Genomic DNA, 20,300 nt, shown 5'->3' on the forward strand with positions numbered 1-20,300 from the left:
CAGAAGTACACAGAATGTAACTCAAAGTGCTTTACAAGACGTCAAAGAAGTAGTTACAAGAAAAGAAAAACAAATGAGATTAATGAATAAGATAAAAAATCAAATATCAGCGTACATAACATAGGTATATAATTAGTAGAAAGGAAGAGCCCTTATGTACTATATAGTATTGTATTCTAAATTTCTGTAGAGGAGTATGATGATAAAATCAAATGTCTGTGAGGACAGGAAAAACAGAAACTCCAGTGAAGAAGGAAAAAAAGACCACTCAGCACCAACCTACCACTTCTACTTTAGCACTTCTACCTAACACAAATGTTCTTAGATGATTCCTCATTGTTTTCAGGCTTTGTCCCGGAGGAATTGACCCAGCAGGTCTTGTGGACGGCTGAAATCTATTCCTTCCAGTTTACTTTTGTTGTCACAAACATGTCCTAAAAATGTGGATTACTTTCTTTAATTGAAACCTTTGCTCTTCTAACTGCCTTGGCATGACTCCGGCTCAGAATTTAATGTAAACATGGTAAGGTCCGTATCAGACTCTGGGTGATGTGCTTTAGTGTTTAGCCTGAATAACTCTTGGGGCAGTACTGCGTCTCTGCGTCTGTCTAGTGGATAAAATAATATTATACTGCAAAAACCATGAATTTTTCAATGTGTTCTGTCACTTTATGATAATACTGTGGCAACTTATCTATATTCATGAGTGGGACGGAGCCTTCAACCAAAAACACAATAGCAAATGAAAATCCATAAAGCAGAACAAACTGTAACTGAACCGCTGCTTGAATGAAGCAATTGTAATGATGTGAATTGGTCATCAGACATCAAAGACTGACTCCTGTTCAGTAGATTTCGACCAGCCAGACTGCGTTATGTTCGTGTTTGGTATCAGTGTCATATTGACAATCCTACACCTCCTCATTGTTTATTTATGGGTAACCCTCGTCTAAAGGAGTCCATGTCAATATGCTCTGAGCTGGTGATGATCCTGTAAACAAGTAACAAGTCCAACTTAGCATCATTGCAATAGGCCTCAGAGTGCTCTAGAATTGCAGCGGATCAAGACCAAAACTTAGTGCAGTTGCAGTCGGCTTTTAGGAGACTGAGATTGGGAACAAAGTTGCATACTAGCTTAGACCACTAAGTGAACAGGTTTAACATGTTTAATATGGTGGGTAATGTTACAATATAAATTTTATCACTAAAAAAGCACAGATATGCCATGTTAGGTTTGAACACACAATGGGAGGTCTGAAAATCGAGAGTACACCTTATGAGGAGGATTTAGGAGTCATAGTGGACTCTAAGCTATCGACTTCCTGACAGTGTTCAGAAGCCATTAAGAAGGCTAACCAAATGTCAGGTTATATAGCGCCTTGATGTGTGGAGTACAAGTCACAGGAGGTTCTGCTCAAGCTTGAGCAGAGGTCTCATTTGGAGTCCTGTGTGCAATTTGGGTCTCCAGGCTACAAAAAGGACATTGCAGTGCTAGAACAGGTCCAGAGAAGAGCGACTAGGCTGATTCCAGGGCTACAGGGGATGAGTTATGAGGAAAGATTAAAAGAGCTGAGCCTTTACAGTTTAAATAAAAGAAGATTAAGAGGTGACATGATTGACGTGTTTAAAATGATGAAGGGAATTAGTACAGTGGATCAAGATGGTGACTTTAAAATGAGTTCATTAAGAACACAGGGACACAGTTGGAAACTTGTTTAGGGTGAATTTCACACAAACATTAGGAAGTTTTTCTTTACACAAAGAACGATAGACACTTGAAATAAGAGACCAAGTAGTGTTGTGGACAGTAAGACGTTAGGGGCTTTCAAAACTCAATTTGATGTTTTTTGGAAGAAATAAGTGGATAGGACTGGCGAGCTTTGCTGTGGTGAATGGCCTGTTCTCGTCCAGAGTGTTCTAATGTTCTAATTTACACTCTATGAATATTACATATTCAAAAAAAAAAAAGGAAATAAAAACAGCCAGGATTGTGGTCTCCTTCAGAGATTTAACCGCATACACATATTGTGTGACCGGTGAAAAAAAAATGTCGCCAATGCTATTGAGAGAGTGTGAGATGTTAAAAATTTCATGACTGTAGCCACAATACATCCACTTTTAGGAAGGAGTGAAATTTCTAGGGCATAATCTCCAGGTCCACCGGAGACAGCAGATGAAATCTGGAAATATTCTGACCTTTACAATCTGCAGTTAAGGGGGTTTGGGTGATTATTTTAGCAGGGGTGATGTCAACATCCTAAAAATCCTGTTGTGCTACAGTCAAATAATATCACCTACTGTTCAATGCAGGAACATGCACAATATAAATGAATGTGATCTTACGATTGCTATAAACTCTTCTAACAGTATGACAAAACTAATCAATTGCACTGACATATCTACCTTAAGAAAGATAAAATAGATGTTTTTATAACCTCTCGTCTAGATTACTGCAATGCACTTCTTTTTGATCGCTCGCCTACAGTTGGTGCAAAATGCCACTGCTCGATTTTTAACCGGCACAAGAAAGCATGAGCACATTACCCCAATTTTGGCATCCCTTCACTGGCTTCCAGTTCATTTTAGAATCCATTTTATGACCCTTGTATTTGTTTTTAATGGTTTAAAATGGTTGTGCCCCATTTTATTTGTCAGAACTGCTGCACCATTATTTACCATCTCACTCTCTCAGGTCAGCAGATCAGATGCTTTTACGTGTTCCTAAAGCACGATGCAAACTCCGAGGTGATCGAGCTTTTTCAGTTGCAGCCCCAAAACTCTGGAACAATTTGCCGTTGCACGTTAGGCAGACTCCTTCACTTGCTGTCTTTAAATCTTATTTACAAACACTCTTTTACTCCCTGGCTATTAACCCAGTATGATATGTTGACTATCTGTGTACTTTTTTATTATGAATCTCTACAGCTCTTATATGTTTATATTTCTTTTACTCTTTGGTTATTGTGTGTCTTATAGGTTAGGTTTTATTGTACAGCACTTTGGTCAGCCTTGATGTTGTTTTTAAAGTGCTTTATAAATAAATAAATATTAGTTTGCCTTTGGCAATACTGATAATTAATCAAATAATTCCTATTTTCCTTACCTTACCTTTCTCTGTTGTAGGAGGGGGTCTCTGGCCTTTAGATTTATATCAAGTTAACTAAAGCCTACTCACTTTAAAAAACAGAACAATACAATTTATTGAAAAACACAAGGATTTTAGAAGTACAGCATGATAAATGCACGCATATATTGACATATAAGACTGGACGCAGACACACTAGACTGACAAACATATAATACTGAATAGGCTGACTGGTATTTAAAGTTCTATTTTACCTTGGCACAGATAAATAGTTTTGCGATACCAAGTCTTTAAGTGGAGGATTCTTCGCGTGTTGGAGTTCACTTGTTCTCTTTGCTGCCTGATCCTTGTCAGTGCTGCGCTACTGCTGCTGTTAGGCCCTTTGCTGTTCTGTCCACAACTTAGAGAAAATCATTCATTTTTCTGGCACAAGAGTTTAGATTCTGAAGTTCCCTTCTTGAAGCAATGGCTGCTTCTCAGCCTTCAGATTGGCTCACTGTTGAGCCTGGCAAACTGGATCTCAGCTCTCAAGTTCACAAAGAAATGAGATGAGTTTGTCGGATTCAGCTCTCCGAGGCTCGCCACTTTTTCAGTTTCAGAAGATTATTTTGCATATTTCTCTTTCCCTGAGAGAATCTCCAGGGAATCCAGCGAATATCCCAGAGAGACAGAGAGAGAGCTTCTTCAGGATGGTGTAGAGAGTTTTAAGGTTAGGTCGAACCTTCCCCTGATTGGATTAAAGTCACTTCCAGTTACAAAACCAGTGTCTTCTAATAGATGGGTTCTTCTGTCCTTTTTAGTTGTCATCCCTTGAATTAGAGGCCTTTCAGGGTCAAGAGGGGCCTCTGTATACAGGTCAGGTCACCTCTGATTACACCTTTGCTATCAGTGGAAGTCCAGGCAGATCCTGCTAAAAGCTGGGGTTCAGCCACTTAGTCTGGAATGCAAGTGGGGGTTTTGTGAAACTGGATGACCGCATCCCTTTTAAATCTTAACAGGCCTGGTGTGCCTCAAAAGCCTTGAAGAATGAGTCATGTCCCTTTGTCTTACACTGTCATTATGAGGTGGACTGGTGGCTCTGACGCTAAGGCTCTGCGCTGGTATCCTGAGGGTTGCCGGTTCCCTGTCCTTGCCAAAAAGAGATGCTACTCTGCTGGGCCCTTGAGCAAGGCCCTTAACCTTCAATTGCTCCAGGGGTGCTGTACAATGGCTGACCCTGTGCTCTGACCCCAAGGGGTATGTGAAAAAAACAAGTAATTTCCTTTGGGATTATTAAAGTATAATTAAAAAAATACTCTTTCTGAGTCCCAGTGTACTATTGATTTTTACTTATTTGGGTTCTCAGATTTAAAAAATTAAGAATCCCTGATCTACCGTGTTGGGTGAAGCAAGCACGGCCTATTAGGGGAAGATTGAATGCCATGGTGGAGGCTAGACTTCAGGTGGAAATCAGTTTCGGTGTAAAAATTCCTGATACCAGAATCTTAATTTAATGTGGACCTTTTATTTAAACTGATAAAACAATACGAATCCCAGATCATGCTGCCATTGCTAACTAACCCATTCTTCTTTAGTTGCTCCCATGCAGTACTTCTCTTGTGAGGACCACTCTTAGCAATCTGACAGGTTGGTAAGTCTGAAAAGTACGCAAGCAAGTAAAGTGAAGGCTCTCGAGCTAAATTACAGGAGTGCTAACCATAGTGTCGCCATTACGTTTGACATCCATAATATGAAAATAATTAGTAACATAACGGTGAGAAAGTAAACGATACATTTTAGAATATCTTTCAACTTAGTTTAACAGCTAAAGTAAGTGACTAAAAAGGTGTTATCAAAATAGCAACAGAGGTTACATTTTGAATTATTCTATTTGGAATTTCAGTTTTAGTGTGTTGGCTGTTAGAAAAAAAAAATTTAAGTGGGTTTGACAATCTAAATTTTATGATATCTATGAAATATCTAATATGTCTGAAATACATTTTCATTAAAAGCATGCTTGCTCTGTTTTGTCTAGGGTACTTTTCTTTCCATGTTTCATTCAACTGTGTTGCCTTCATCCCAAAGGTATGGACACTTCAACGTTACTCATTACTGTTTTGTTTGTTAAATTATATGTTGTTCGTGTAAATTCAGAATACCTGTTCAACTTCCATACAACTCTTGTATTCAAGTTTAAATCCGCAGTTTGGATCACATATACCGTTTAAGGCCTTGCAGTCTTTTACAAACAAACATTTCTGGTTTAATTTAGTTAATAGGCCAAAATAACTTAAACTTGAACTTCCGTCTTCCAAGGACATAACTCTGGGGAAGGAATCTAGTTAAGCTGACACTTTTTACAGAAGGAAAATCTTCATGTTTAAAGTGATGACATTTTAGCAGCTTTAGGGGATTTGAACAACTTCTGTTCAGCAAGGACACAAAAGAAAAAGCATCTTTTTCTGTTACTGCCTAAGAACTTTTTGGAAGTTTGGACTGTCTGGTCCCCTTTCTTATGACTTGACCAGACCCAAAAACCTAATTCCATCAGCACATGTGAGTGAGTAAATTCACGTTTTTGAAGCCCAGTTCTTGCACTTCCATTATATACTAGCGAGATGTTAGCTCTTTATTTATCCATGGGGGAAATCTGGGTTTTTACAGAAGCTCTTTAGATAAATAAATACATAAAAATAGGCACACACTTTGGTCTAAGCACACACAAGAATGACTATAAAGCAAGAAAATTAAAAAAAGACAGAAATCTTCTGACTGGGCAGTCCTAGTCCCAGTGAGGTGCTATCCAGACACATTGCTGTTTGTATAAAGGACCCCCAGTCACGTTTCTTGACGCACTTCTGCTGAATAATACGTTGGCTGAAAGTCCTCAGCATTGGTGTGTCAGATGGTAGATGTGCAACATTGTTCATAATGATACTTAGTTTTGTTGTAATTCTGTGCACCACTACGACCTCTAGGGAGTCCATGATTGTGCCCCATAACAATTCCTTCCCTTTTAATTAGCTTGTTGATTCAGTGGTCCTCTCTTCAATTGAAGTTGCCAGCCCAGCACACCACACTGCACTGGCCATCACAGAGTTGTAGAAGATATGAAGGATGTCACTTCTCACATTAAAGAAACTCAGTCTCAGTTGGAGCATAAAATGCACCAGAGATTCTCACCTTGAAAGAAGGCTCTAGGAGTCAAAGGATAAGCAAACAGAGTAATTCATTTTATTTCAATAAACAATAACGTGGACTCAACCCAATTAAGCCAAGCTGAGTTGAGCTCCGAACAAGCCAAACATTACAGCTTATATAATCATTCCTAGCTTGAAACAGCTCATTCACTGCTTATTCTGACTCCCCACTCCAGCTGGTCTCTTGCAGGCCATTTCTGTAGCCACCAATATTTCTTGTAACTTGTCCCTCATTATCATTCCTTCTCTTATTTCCTAACCGGCCCTTAACTGGTTCTCTGACCCCAGGATGTCTCCATTCATCACTACATGACTTTTTATTTTCCATATCTCCTAAAGAAAAAGGGCTGCTCTGCTCTCTCTTCTCAAGTTCCTCTGTGTTGTGAGACCAGTCCAACCTGTCGTAAATGTGGACCCCCAAGAACTAGTAGGGGTGGACCTACTCTATATCCACTCCTTGAATAGTGACTGGACATAGAGGCTGTTTGGTGCAGCGAAAGTCAGTCACCAGTTCCTTGGTTTTGCCAATGTTAAGCTGTAGACTCCTCTCCTCTGTTTCACCCCCCTTATTGATATGACCCATAAGCACAGAATCATCTGAGAACTCCTTCTATTGACCTGACCTGCTCTTCTGTTTCTAGTCTGAGGTGTAGAGTGAAGAGTAAAGCAGACAGGCCTGTTCATGTGGTGCTCCAGTGTTGCTCACACAGTCCTTGAGCCTCACAAACTGGGGTCTGCCTGACAGAGAGTCCATCATCAGGACCCCAAAGGCTCATCCAATTTCACATCTCTGAGTTTCCCCCTTAACAGGGATGGCTGGATGGTATTGAAGGCACTAGAGAAATCAAAAATCACAATTGTCACAGTGCTGCCAGCTTTCTCCACGTAAGAATAAGCCTTGTGGAGCAGACAGATAATCGCCTCCTCCATTATAGTCTTTGTCTGTTTGTCGGCAAACTGTAGTGGGTCCAGGTGGTCTACCACAAGAGGACTCATATAGTCCAGGACCAGCCTCTCAAAGGTCTTCATGATGTGAGACATAAGTGTCACTAGTCTGTAGTCCTAAAGTGAAGAGGCGCCCACCTTACAATGCAGGATGTTTTCCACAGCAGCGACACTTTCTGAAGCCTTAGGGACAAACTGAACAGATGACAGAGGACACCATATTCTGAAATTTCAAGCATCACCTTTCCTTGCCTTTTCTTTTGCTGTTGTATTTTTGCTAGATACTTGTCATGCACTGTTGTGCTGTTGCTTCACAGATTAAAGATTTTTATAGCCACTGAATGGTACAGTAGGTATAAAGCTGCCTGTGCAACTCACTAAGGTCCTGTCTTGTTCAGTGTTTCTCAACCTTTAATAGTGTTGTGACTCAGATTTTCTTTTGTAAGTGTATTGGCAACCCACAAGGGGTATTCCCCCTAGTGAAATTGAATATGGTCATCAGAGGAAGGTCCCCTCTGGTGGGGAAATCATTGACGAGTAAGGGGGTGTATATATATATATATATATATATATATATATATATATATATATATATATATATATATATATATGTATATATGTATATATATGTATATATGTATATATATGTATATATGTATATATATATACACACACATAATCAGATTTTCACTCAAGTCCTAAAAGTAGATAAAGAGAAACCAGTTAAACAAATAAGACAAAAATATTATACTTGGTCATTAATTGAAGAAAATGATCGAATATTACATATTTGTGAGTGGCAAAAGTTTGTGAACCTCTAGGATTAGCAGTTAGTTTGAAGGTGAGGAGTCAGGTGTCCGGTGTTTCAATCAATGGGATGCCAATCAGGTGTGAGGGGGCACCCTGTGTTATTTAAAGAACAAGATCTATCAAAGTCTGCTCTTCACAACACATGTTTATGGAAGTGTATCAATGGCACAAATAAAGGAGATTCCTGAGGACCTCACAAAAAGAGTTGTTGATGCTCATCAGCCTGGAAAAGGTTACAAAACCATCTATAAAGAGTTTGGACTCCACCAATCCACAGTCAGACAGATTGTGTACAAATGGAGGAAATTCAAGACCATTGTTACCCTCCCCAGGAGTCGTCGACCAACAAAGGTTACTCCAAGAGCAAGGCGTGTAATAGTCGGCGAGGTCACAAAGGACCCCAGGGTAACTTCTAAACAACCTGAAGGCCTCTCTCACATTGGCTAATGTTCATGTTCATGAGTCCACCATCAGGAGAACACTGAACAACAATTGTGTGTATGGCAGGGTTGCAAGGAGAAAGCCACTGTTCTCCCAAAAAAACATTGCTGTTCGTCTGCAGTTTGCTAAAAAATCACGTGGACAAACCAGAAGGCTTTTGGAAGAATGTTTTGTGGACGGATGAGACCAAAATAGAACTTTTTGGTTTAAATAAAAAGCTTTCTGTTTGGAGAAAGGAAAACACTGCATTCCAGCGTAAGAACCTTATCCCATCTGTGAAACATGGTGGTGGTAGTATCATGGTTTGGGCTTGTTGTGCTGCATCTGGGCCAGTACGGCTTGACTTCATTGATGGAACAATGAATTCTGAATTATATCAGAGAATTCTAAAGGAAAATGTCAGGACATCTGTCCATGAACTGAATCTCAAGAGAAGGTGGGTCATGCAGCAAGACAACGACCCTAAGCACACAAGTCGTTCTACCAAAGAGTCAAAGTCAAAAAGTCAAAGTCAACTTTATTGTCATCTCTGCTATACACTGTACAGGTACATAGAGAGACGAGACGACGTGGCTCCAGGTTTCCAGTATAGACAAACATAGAACAGCATAACAGAGGATATAGAATAAATAGGCATATGAAATAGACAATAAATAAGTGACACATTTTAAACTAGAGAATGTGCAATATGCATTTAAATAAAGTTTAAGAGTTTTTAAATAAAGTTAGAACTAGAAAAGACGAAGAGGTAGGAAGAGGAAGTGTGATGGCTGGGAGTGAGTTCATGAGTCTTATGGCTTGTGGGAAGAAGCTATCACGCATCCTGGAAGACCGAGACCTGATGCTGCGGAAGCCTCTGCCAGAAGGAAGGAGCGTGAAAAGTCCGTGTGAAGGATGAGAGGGGTCGAGCACAATGCAGGAGGCCCTTTTGATGCAGCGTCTGTGGAAGATGTCCTGCAGTGGCGGAAGAGACGTTCCAATGATGTTTCCAGCTGCTTTGATGATCCTTTCAATCCGCCTGATATCAGCAACAGTACTGTTTCCAAACCAGGTGGAGATGCAGCTGGTTAGGACGCTCTCTATAGTGCCCCTGTAGAACATGGTGAGGGTGGGAGGGGGCAGGTTGGCTCGCTTCAGTCGTCTCAGAAAGTGTAGACGCTGCTGGGCCTTTTTGGTGATGGAGGTGGTGTTGGTGGTCCAGGTGAGATCATCTGAGATGTGAACTCCCAGGAACTTGGTGTTTTTTACAGTCTCAACCATGGAACCGTGAATGCTAAGTGGTGTGTGGGTGGAGCGAGCTTTCCTGAAGTCGATGACCATTTCTTTAGTTTTGTCCACATTCAGAGACAGGTTGTTGTCACTGCACCAGGCAGCCAGCTGCTTCACCTCATCTCTGTATGCAGATTCATCGTTGTTTTTGATGAGCCCCACCACGGTCGTGTCGTCTGCGAATTTGATGATGTGGTTTGAGCTGTGCAGGGCAGTGCAGTCGTGAGTCAGGAGTGTAAACAAAAGTGGACTGAGAACGCAGCCCTGAGGAGCTCCGGTACTCAGCCTGATGGTGCTGGAGACAGTGTCACCGATTCGGACGGACTGAGGTCTCTCTGACAGGAAATCAAGTATCCAATTGCAGAGTGAGGTGCTTAGTCCCAACTTGCTCAGTTTCACACACAGTCTATGGGGGATGATGGTGTTGAACGCTGAACTAAAGTCTATGAACAGCAATCTAACATAAGAGTCTTTATTGTCCAGGTGAGAGAGGGAAAGGTGAAGTGCAGTGGATATGGCGTCCTCAGTTGACCTGTTTGTGTGATAGGCGAACTGCATAGGGTCCAGTGAGTGGGGGAGCTTGCTCTTCACTCGTGCCATGACAAGCCTCTCAAGGCACTTCATGATGATGGGGTCAGTGCGATGGGCCGGTAGTCATTCAGGCAGGAAACTGAAGATTTCTTTGGCACTGGGATGATGGTAGTGGACTTGAAGCACGTCGGGACGATCATCTGGCTCAGTGAAGTGTTAAAGATGTCTGTGAACACCTCGGCGAGCTGATCAGCGCAGTCTCTCAGCACTCGACCTGGAATGTTGTCCGGACCGGCAGCTTTACGTGGGTTGATCTTGGAGAAAGTTCTCCTCACGTCAGCTGCAGGCAGAAAGAATGGTTAAGGAAGAATAAAGTGAATGTTCTGGAATGGCCAAGTCAAAGTCCTGACCTTAATCCAATCTAAATGTTGTGGAAGGACCTGAAGCGAGCAGTTCATGTGAGGAAACCCACTAACATCCCAGAGCTGAAGTTGTTCTGTACGGAGGAATGGGCTCAAATTTCTCCAAGCCGGTGTGCAGGAATGATCAAAAGTTACCAGAAATGTTTAGTTGATGTTATTGGGGGGTCACACCAGATACTGAAAGCAAAGGTTCACATACTTTTGCCACTCACAAATATGTAATATTTGATCATTTTCCTTAATAAATTAATGACCAAGTATAATATTTTTGTCTCATTTGTTTAACTGGTTTCTCTTTATCTACTTTTAGGACTTGAGAGAAATGATGATGTTTTAGGTCATATTTATGTAGAAATATAGAAAATTCTAAAGGGTTCACAAACTTTCAAGCACAACTGTATATATATATATATATATATATATATATATATATATATATAGTGGAAAATGAGCTATATAGGCATCGACTCAACACAGACTGACAACTGAGGCACATGTAAAAATAAAGAACAAGATTTTTTTCTTGTGTTCAGCCATGGGGCACATCTTCCCCGTGTCCCACAGGCCCTACACAGTCCCAAAAACACCAAAAGAAAAAACAACCAAAAACACGCACTCTTCTTCTTCTTCTTCTTCTTCTTCTTCTTCTTCTTCTTCTTCTTCTTCTTCTTGACTCTGGTGCACTAATTAGTGGCTGCAGGCTCCTTTTAAAGCTCTCCCAGAAGTGCTCCAGGTGGTAATTGGCCTAATTAGGCTGCACTTCCGGTGTGGCTGCATTCCAGCCCACAGAGGCTCGTTAAGCCATGAAGCTCCTCCGGGTGGTGGCCATGGAGCCCAACAGGTTTGAGCTCTGAAGTCCCAACCCTGTGGCCCCGATCTAACCAAGGAGGGCTGCCCTCACGCTTTCCGGGGGACATTGTCTGCATCCTATTGCTGCTCCCCCAGTCCCAATGTCAAAGGGATGTCCCGGCTGGGCATGGGTCCCGGCCGTCCTCCACAATATACAGTATATATAATTATTAGTGTGAGCTTCCACAATGACAAATGTCAGTTATGTAGTTACCTCCCCGTGGATTTTCATTTTTGATTTTTATTCGTCATCTTTTGTTAAACCATTTAACACAGTAAAACAGCTTTTTAAATATGTTTGGTTGAATTTACAGAGGTTTTCTTTGAATACCTCTAAAATGATATTTTTACTGAGTGTTCTTTTTTTTCTTTTCGTTTTCAAGTTCTTGCAGAAGAAACTGTTGTAAGTGAAGTGGGAACTGATGCTTTATTGCCATGTAGTTATCCAGATACTCCTGTCAGTAAAGCAAAGATTTACTGGCAAACTTCTTCTGGAAAAATTGTGCACTATTTCATCGAAGGCAAAGATATTCTAAACACGCAGGAGCCGGAATATAATGGAAGGACTCAACTTTTTCACAGTGAGCTGCAAAAGGGTAATTTTTCACTTGAAATAAAACGTCTGACCAAATCGGATCAAGGAGTTTATGTTTGCATCAATGTCCCCAACTCACAAAAGACATTTATTGAGCTTGTTGTTAAAGGTGAGTGGCATTTTGTTATGATTTGTATTTTTTTTTCTTCAATCTAATTAACTATGAAATTTTACCAAATTTCCAATCAATTGCAGACCTTACTGTTTCACCTGTGTATCCTTTTTGATAATTTCAGAACTTGCTCTATTTCTCCAGTAGCAATATAGAGTCTACTGAGCATGGTAGAGACGCTATATAAATAAAATGTATTATTATTACTGATTAGTAAAAATAAACAAGAGAACAGCGTTACAATGTTGGAGTTACCACTAGTGATCCAGTGTAATTTACTGTAGACCAAGCTGACTAAAACAAAAATAAATTAGAATTAGTCAAATCTATAAGTAACAACACATAATAATTGTAAAACTGGCATTTGCCTCACAAGTATTGAAAGTGGTGAGGTGGTTTTGGAGTCAGGTCACTAGTTTCCTTTTGGGTCATCATTAGTGAGAAGCAAACTCCGCTGAATTTGCTTCACCTTAAAATCTGCAAAAATGCAGAAATGTTCTAAAATCTCTGGAAACTCTGCAAATTGTATTGAACGGGGAAGAAGAAACGGCGGGGATTTTTATTTTCCCTGTAGCCTGGAAGTACTCCCAAGTCATGGGGACGGAAGAACAAAAGTCAGGGGTCAAGGACTATTTGAAGGCCTGTTCGAGTCCCAGCAAGCGGAGCCGGAGTTTAGAGGTAGAGTGACAGAGCTGTTGGGAGGAGAGCAGGAAAAGAACTGTATTATTGATTATTGATTGTGTATTGTGGTGGTGGAGGTGCTTGAAAAGAACATTATTTCAAGAAGAAAAGAAATTAAAATATTTTCTAGTGCTTTTACCTGGTGTCTGGACGTTTGTCTGTGGGTTTTGAGGAGCAACAGCGCCCTCTAGTGTCACAGTGTATATGCCAGAAATTACTTATGTATGTGCAAAGCAGATCGGGCAGCACCATAAAATGTGAGATGGAGTTTACTTGTAATACGTTTGTGTGACACAAATTGGGCAGATAGCACAGTATGACTGTTACAGCACTTTGATATCACGTAACACATCACGGGGAGTGGGCCGGGGGGAGTTCATTTGAGCTGGCCATACGACTGAGATAATCTGTGAACAAGGTCACTGGTGAACACAGCAAATTTGCTATCTGAAGCGTTTTTGGGGATTTTGCTGATCAACAGTAGTCATCATCTTCCTTGATGAGAGTAGCAGAAGGAAAAAATGGGTAAGTGGTGGTGTTAAACTTACACACTTCCATGGTGTACCCACCGAACCAGTCCCCATAAGAGGTGCTCAATTGTTTGTCATTCTCGTCATTACTCATTTGCCTGCTGCTTTCTTGAGATAATTGTCTTTCTCTCCCTCATTCTGTGCCTTTGCTTTTCATGCAATAGTCCATCTCTTGCCGACAATATATGGGCAAAAGTATTGGAACACCGGACCCTTACACCAACAGGGACTGTAATGACATTGCATTCAGATACATAGACTTTGAATTGGTCCCCCCTTTTGTAGCTATAACAGCTTTTAGTCTTCTTGGAAGGCTTTCCACAAGATTTTGGAGCGTTTCTGTGGGAATTTGTGCCCATTCACTCTGGAGAGCATTTATAAGGTCAGGCACTGATGTTGGACGAGAAGGCCTGGCTTGCAATATCCATTCCACTTCATCCCAAAGGTGTTTGATGGGGTTGAGGTCAGGGCTCTGTGCAGGCCACTGAAGTTCTTCCACACTGGACTCATCCAACCATGTTTTTATGGACCTTACTTTGTGCACTAGGACACAGTCATGCTGAAATAGAAAAGGACCTTCACCAAACTGTTTCCACAAAGTTGAAAGCATAGTATTGTCCAGAATGTCTTGGTATGCAGAAGCATTAAGATTACCCTTCATTGGAAGTAAGTAAGTGGCTGAGCCCAAACCCGGAAAAATAGGCCCAACACCATTAACCCTGCTCCACTAAACTTCACAGTTGGTACAATGCAGCTAGGTAGGTAGGTAATGTTCTCCCAGCTTCCACCACACCAGACTCACCCATCTGACTGACAAACAGAGAAGCATCACTCATCACTCCACAGGACATGTTTCCAATGCTCCACAGTCCAGTGTTGGTGTGCTTTACTCCACTCCATTTGACATGATATGGTGATGTGAGGCTGGCATGCAGCTGCTCGGCCATGGAAACCCATTCCATGAAGTTTTTTTGTGCTTACATTAATCTCAGTGGACATTTGGAATTCTTCAGCTATGGAATCAGCAGAAGAGCGTTGGCGTCTTTGATGCACCATGCACCTTAGCAGTCATTGACCCCGCTCTGTGACATTACGTGGTCTTCCATTTCATGGCTGAGTTTCCTAAACACTTCCTACTTTCCAATAATACCACTTACTGTTGACCCTGGAATATTCAGCAGGTGTGAAATTTCACAAATTGTCTTATTTATAAAGGTGGCATCCTATCACAGCACCACACTTGAAGTAACTGAGCTCTTCAGAACGACTCATTTTATTTTACAATTGATTATAAATGGAGTCTGCATGGCTAGGTGCTTGATGTTATACCCCTGAGGCAATGGGTCTGACTGAAACACCTGAATTTAATAATTAAGAATTGTGCCCCAGCTCCTTTGTCCATATAGTGTATGTTAATCTATGAAGCCATTATAGAAGTATACATAAAAACTCATTTTTCACAAATAAGTGAAACATGTCAGCCATCTATAACTTCAATCCTGCCTGCATGTCAGATGAGAGGATTCAGGTATGAACTGATCACAATAAAGAGATTCCTGATGGTTTCAAGGAGACTGTCTGTGAAGTTATTTCTGATTTCTGTAGTGGCCATTTGAAAGACACTTCAGACTTTTGTTTTGTTTATTTTGTTATAAACCTGTGGGGGAACGGAACAAAATATTTCAAATGGAGTGTCACATGACCATAAAAAAGTATTTAAATAAATGGAATGTTGTAAACACAGTACTTCAGTACCAAATGAGTCAAAATACCTTTTAAAAAACTGTTTATGTGAAACAACAGGCATACATGAATGGATGGATAATAATAGGGATTACACAAAGCAGTGAAACAATTTAATTGAAATACATCACCTGAAGCAGAGCTGAATCCATTCATTTGTCAGGAGTAGTAAAGGAGCGTCACTGTTATACATCTCAAAATTTTGACAGGTGTATGTCCTGCCTCCCTGGCATTTCCGGTACCCAACTGATGCCAGCTGATTAATGAGGCGTTCCTACACTCTGGGTCTCTCTACCCGTTGTCGGAGCGATGTTTGACAGGCATCAGACCTTTTGTCAGTCATTCGAAAGGAAATGTTTGGCCGTTTTTGGCCTTGGTCCTAAAAAATAGGCTGGTCATCTTTGTAAGCTGAGACGGACCTTCGGGGACCTGTAAGGTGATAAAAAGGTAAGTCAGCAATAGGGCGGAGCAGGCGTACAGAGCTGGTGTGTGTACAGAGAGTACAGAGAGCGTGAGTGACAGACACGGAGGGAGGATGTACAAGAAGGCTTTAGAGAGAATCTATTACACACCCAAGGAGCCTGGCAGTTTTGGTGGTATTAACAGCTTGTTGAGAAATGTATCAAGTCGTCGGAAAAATGTCAAGCGTAAAAACGTGTTGGAATGGATGAGTGAACAATATACGTACAGTGTGCACAAACCAGCATGGCTGAGGTTCAAGAGAAACAGAACCATTGTTTCAACGATTGATGACCAGTGGCAAGCAGATTTAGTAGAGATGTCTTATTGCTCAAAATTCACTGATGGACATAAATTTATCCTTATGTGTATCGATGTGCTCTCAAAATATGCTTGGGCTGTGCCATTAAAGGCCAAGACAGGGAAAGAAGTTTCTCTTGGTTTTAGTTTGATCTTTAGACAGGGTCGAGTTTCTAAGAAGCTACAGACAGACCAAGGCAAAGAATTTCATAGCACATTGGTACAAAAACTACTAAAACAGAACAATATTGTACATTTTGTCACGAACAGTGATGTAAAGGCCACCATAGTAGAATGATTCAATAGGACCTTAAAGTCCAAAATGTGGAAATATTTTACATATGCAAATACTTTTCGGTATATAGATGTCCTGTCAGACTTTCTTCAGAGTTATAACCACAGTTTTCACACCACGATTAAAACAAGACCTGTAGATGTGACTCCAGAAAATTCTCTGAGTGTTTGGAAAACAGTCCATGGCAGGGCCGTGCAAAGAAAATCTACTCTGTGAACTTTAAAAATAGGTGATCATGTCAGAGTTGCAAAATTAAAAGGTGTATTCGAAAAAGGCTATGAGCAGTCGTTTACAGATGAAATATTTATTATCGTGGACTGTTTAAAATGACTCAAACCTGTATCTATACTAATAAAAGGCAAAGCCCTCACTGATTGACTCACTGACTGACTGACTGACTGACTCACTCACTCACTGACTCATCACTAATTCTCCCACTTCCCGTGTAGGTAGAAGGCTGAAATTTGGCCGTCTCATTCCTTACAGCTTACTTACAAAAGTTAGGCAGGTTTCATTTCGAAATTCTACATGTAACGGTCATAACTGAAACCTACTTATGTACATATATAGCCTGCAGCTCGGTCGCCGTGAGAGGCGGAGTTGCATCCCCCATCATCATGCCTCGCACGTATTTGACTGCCTGCCCATATAAGGCCGTCCGTCAATAGCAATCCAATAGACACGCTGCCGCTAAATATTCGCGGGTGAAGGACTGTGCTTACAAAGATGAGATGGTCAGGGATAGACTAGTGTTTGACACAAACTCAGCGAAAGTACGAGAGAAACTTTTAAGTGCCGGGTCTTAGCTAACATTAAATAAAGCCGTGGACATCGCAAGATCGCACGAGATAGCACAAACACAGCTGAGAACCTTCGATGCATGTACTCCGAGCGGCTGACGTGAACTGACTGTGACCGCAGTACGCAGACAACAAGCAAGAACTCCAAAGAGTGCTGAACAAAAGACGCATTACACAATTGAGAAGGCAGCAAAATAATATGAAGCGAGTGACGCATACAAGCAACGACGAATACGATATTTGCGAGATACAAGTTTAATAAGAAGAAGCAGGGTATAAACGAGACTTTTGATCACTTTGAAACAGGGTTAAAATTTCTGTAAAATTACTGGTGAAGGACTGTGCTTATGCAAACGAATAGGAAAGCGAGGTGTAAAGCTTAACTTTAAATTAAGTTCATAGACAGGCTGCCGCTGGCGTTTGTGATGCTGAGAGACTGTATTTGTGGAGGGATGGACAGTTAAGGCGGGTGGGGGAGTCACGTCATCATCTCCCCTCCCATTCACCTCATTTCATTCACTTCATTTCGCTCTGAGCTGAGCTCCGCAGCTAACGCGGTTTTGCGGAAACAACTTTGTGATGCTGCCGCCAAATACTCACAAAAAAATCCACAAGTTAATAGACACGCTGTCGCTAGAGTTTCTCCACACTCTGAATCCTCCAGGCATTCCTGAGCATAATCTCATTTTGAAGGTTGGGGCACCAATAATGTTACTGAAGACCTTACAGCAACCGAAACTTTGTAACAGCACGAGACTTCAGGTCACATGTCTGCAAAAGAACCTAATTGAGGCAACTATTTTTACTGGCAGTTGCTCAGGGGAGAGAGTTTTTATTCCTCGCATCCCCGTTATACCCTCTGATCTCCCATTTCAATTCAAATGCCTCCAATTTCCAGTAAGGCTCTGCTTCACGATGACAATTAATAAGTCTCAGGGACAGACCCTACAAAAGGTTGCCATTGATTTGAGGCAAGATTGCTTTTCACATGGCCAACTATACATTGCATGCTCAAGAGTGAGCTCGCAAAGCTTGGTCATATTACAACCGGAGTGCTGAACTGACAACGTCGTATACAAAGAGATCCTTAACAAATAATTATTGGTATATTTTCCCTCAGTTTAAAAAGGTTTACTTTTCTTCTTAATAAAAATTTAAAAGCAGTACTTCGCCTCTGCGAAGTGCGGGTATTTTGCTAGTATAAACTAAAAGATTATGCAGGTGATGAAATTCAAGGGACATTTTATATAGAAGAGTTACAAAAAATAAACCCCGATGCTAACCAGATGTACCGCATCCAGAACATTCTAGCCACTCACGGGTGTGGTAGAAACAAGCATGTGTTGGTAAAATGGCTTGGTTGGAACAAGAAATGTAACAGTTGGGTCAAGGCTTCAGAAGTGAAAGACAAGGAGTTGAGAAAGCAAGAAAAAAATGTCTAAAGTCAGAAATGGATTTTATGTGACACTGCTGAGTAATTCATCGGCCAGGACTTTTCCCAACAACACAATAGCATCATTCACTGTTCAGCTAGCCAAGACAATAGAACTGTCCAGAGCCTGGGAAGTGGCATTGGTGGAACTGACCAACCCAAAAACGCTCAATTCCATCACTCAGGGAGCACATTTTACACTAATGAATGAGGAAACAAGATCAACAAATTGGACATACACTTCAAACAAAGGCCATTTCAAGAATATAGAAGCATTGTTGTTGGAAATTAATCATGTCATTAATACCAACCCAATATCGCCTTGTACTTAGGTACAATCCTGCCAGTAGAACCATTCACCTTTAAATTAAGTTCATAGACATGCTGCCGCTGGCGTTTGTCATGCTGAGAGATTGTATTTGTGGAGGGATGGACAGTTAAGGTGGGTTTTCTGGACGCGGTACACCTTGTTAGCATCAGGGTTTATTTTTTGTAACTCTTCTATATAACATGTCCCTTGAATTTCATCACCTGCATAATCTTTTAGTTTATATACAGGTTTGATCCGTTTAAAACAGTCCACGATAATAAATATCTCATCTGTAAATGACTGCTCATAGCCTTTTTCGAATACACCTTTTAATTTTGAAACTCTGACATGATAACCTATCTTCAAAGTGCACAGAGTAGATTTTCTTTGCACGGCCCTTCCATGGCCTGTTTTCCAAGCACTCAGAGCATTTTCTGGAGACACATCTACAGGTCTTGTTTTAATCGTGGTGTGAAAACTGTGGTTTTAACTCTACAGAAAGTCTGACGGGACATCTATATACTGAAAAGTATTTGCATATGTAAAATATTTCCACATTTTGGACTTTAAGGACCTACTGAACCATTCTACTATGCTGGCCTTTACATTGCTGTTCATGTCAAAATGTACAATATTGTTCTGTTTTAGTAGTTTTTGTACCAATGTGTTATGAAATTCTTTGCCTTGGTCTGTCTTAGGAACTCGACCCTGTCTAAAGATCAAACCCTAACCCTGAGAAACTTCTTTCCCTGTCTTGGCATTTAACGGCACAGCCCAAGCATATTTTGAGAGCACATCGATACACGTGAGGATAAATTTATATCCATCATTGAATTTTGAGTAATAAGACATCTCTACTAAATCTGCTTGCCACTGGTCATCGATCGTTGAAACAATGGTTCTGTTTCTTTTGAACCTCAGTTGTGCTGGTTTGTGCACACTGTACGTATATTGTCCACTCATCCATTCCAACACTTTTTTTCGCTTGACATTTTCCCCACGACTTGATATATTTCTCAAGAAGCTGTTAATACCACCAGAACTGCCAGGCTCCTTGGGTGTGTAATAGATTCTCTCTAAAGCCTTCTTGTACATCCTCTCTCCGTGTCTGTCACTCACGCTCTCTGTACTCTCTGTACACACACCAGCTCTGTACGCCTGCTCCGCCCCATTGCCGACTTACCTTTTGACACCTTACAGGTCACTGAAGGTCTGTCTCGGCTTACAAAGATGACCAGCCCATTTTTAGAACCAGGACCAATATTGGCCGACCATTTCCTTTTGGAAGACTGACAAAAGGTCCGAACATTGCCCCGACAACGGGCAGAGATCCAGAGCGTGGGAACGCCCCATTAATCAGCTGGCATCAGTTGGGTACCAGAAATGCCAAGGGGGGCAGGACATACACCTGTCAAAATTTTTAGATGTATAACAGTGACGCTTCTTTACTACTGTCAGGTTACAGCACACGTAGCTTCACATGCTCTCATGGGCTTTACTGTTCCTGTTCCA

This window comes from Polypterus senegalus, chromosome 1 (genome assembly GCF_016835505.1).
Source record: "Polypterus senegalus isolate Bchr_013 chromosome 1, ASM1683550v1, whole genome shotgun sequence".
NCBI lineage: Eukaryota > Metazoa > Chordata > Cladistia > Polypteriformes > Polypteridae > Polypterus > Polypterus senegalus.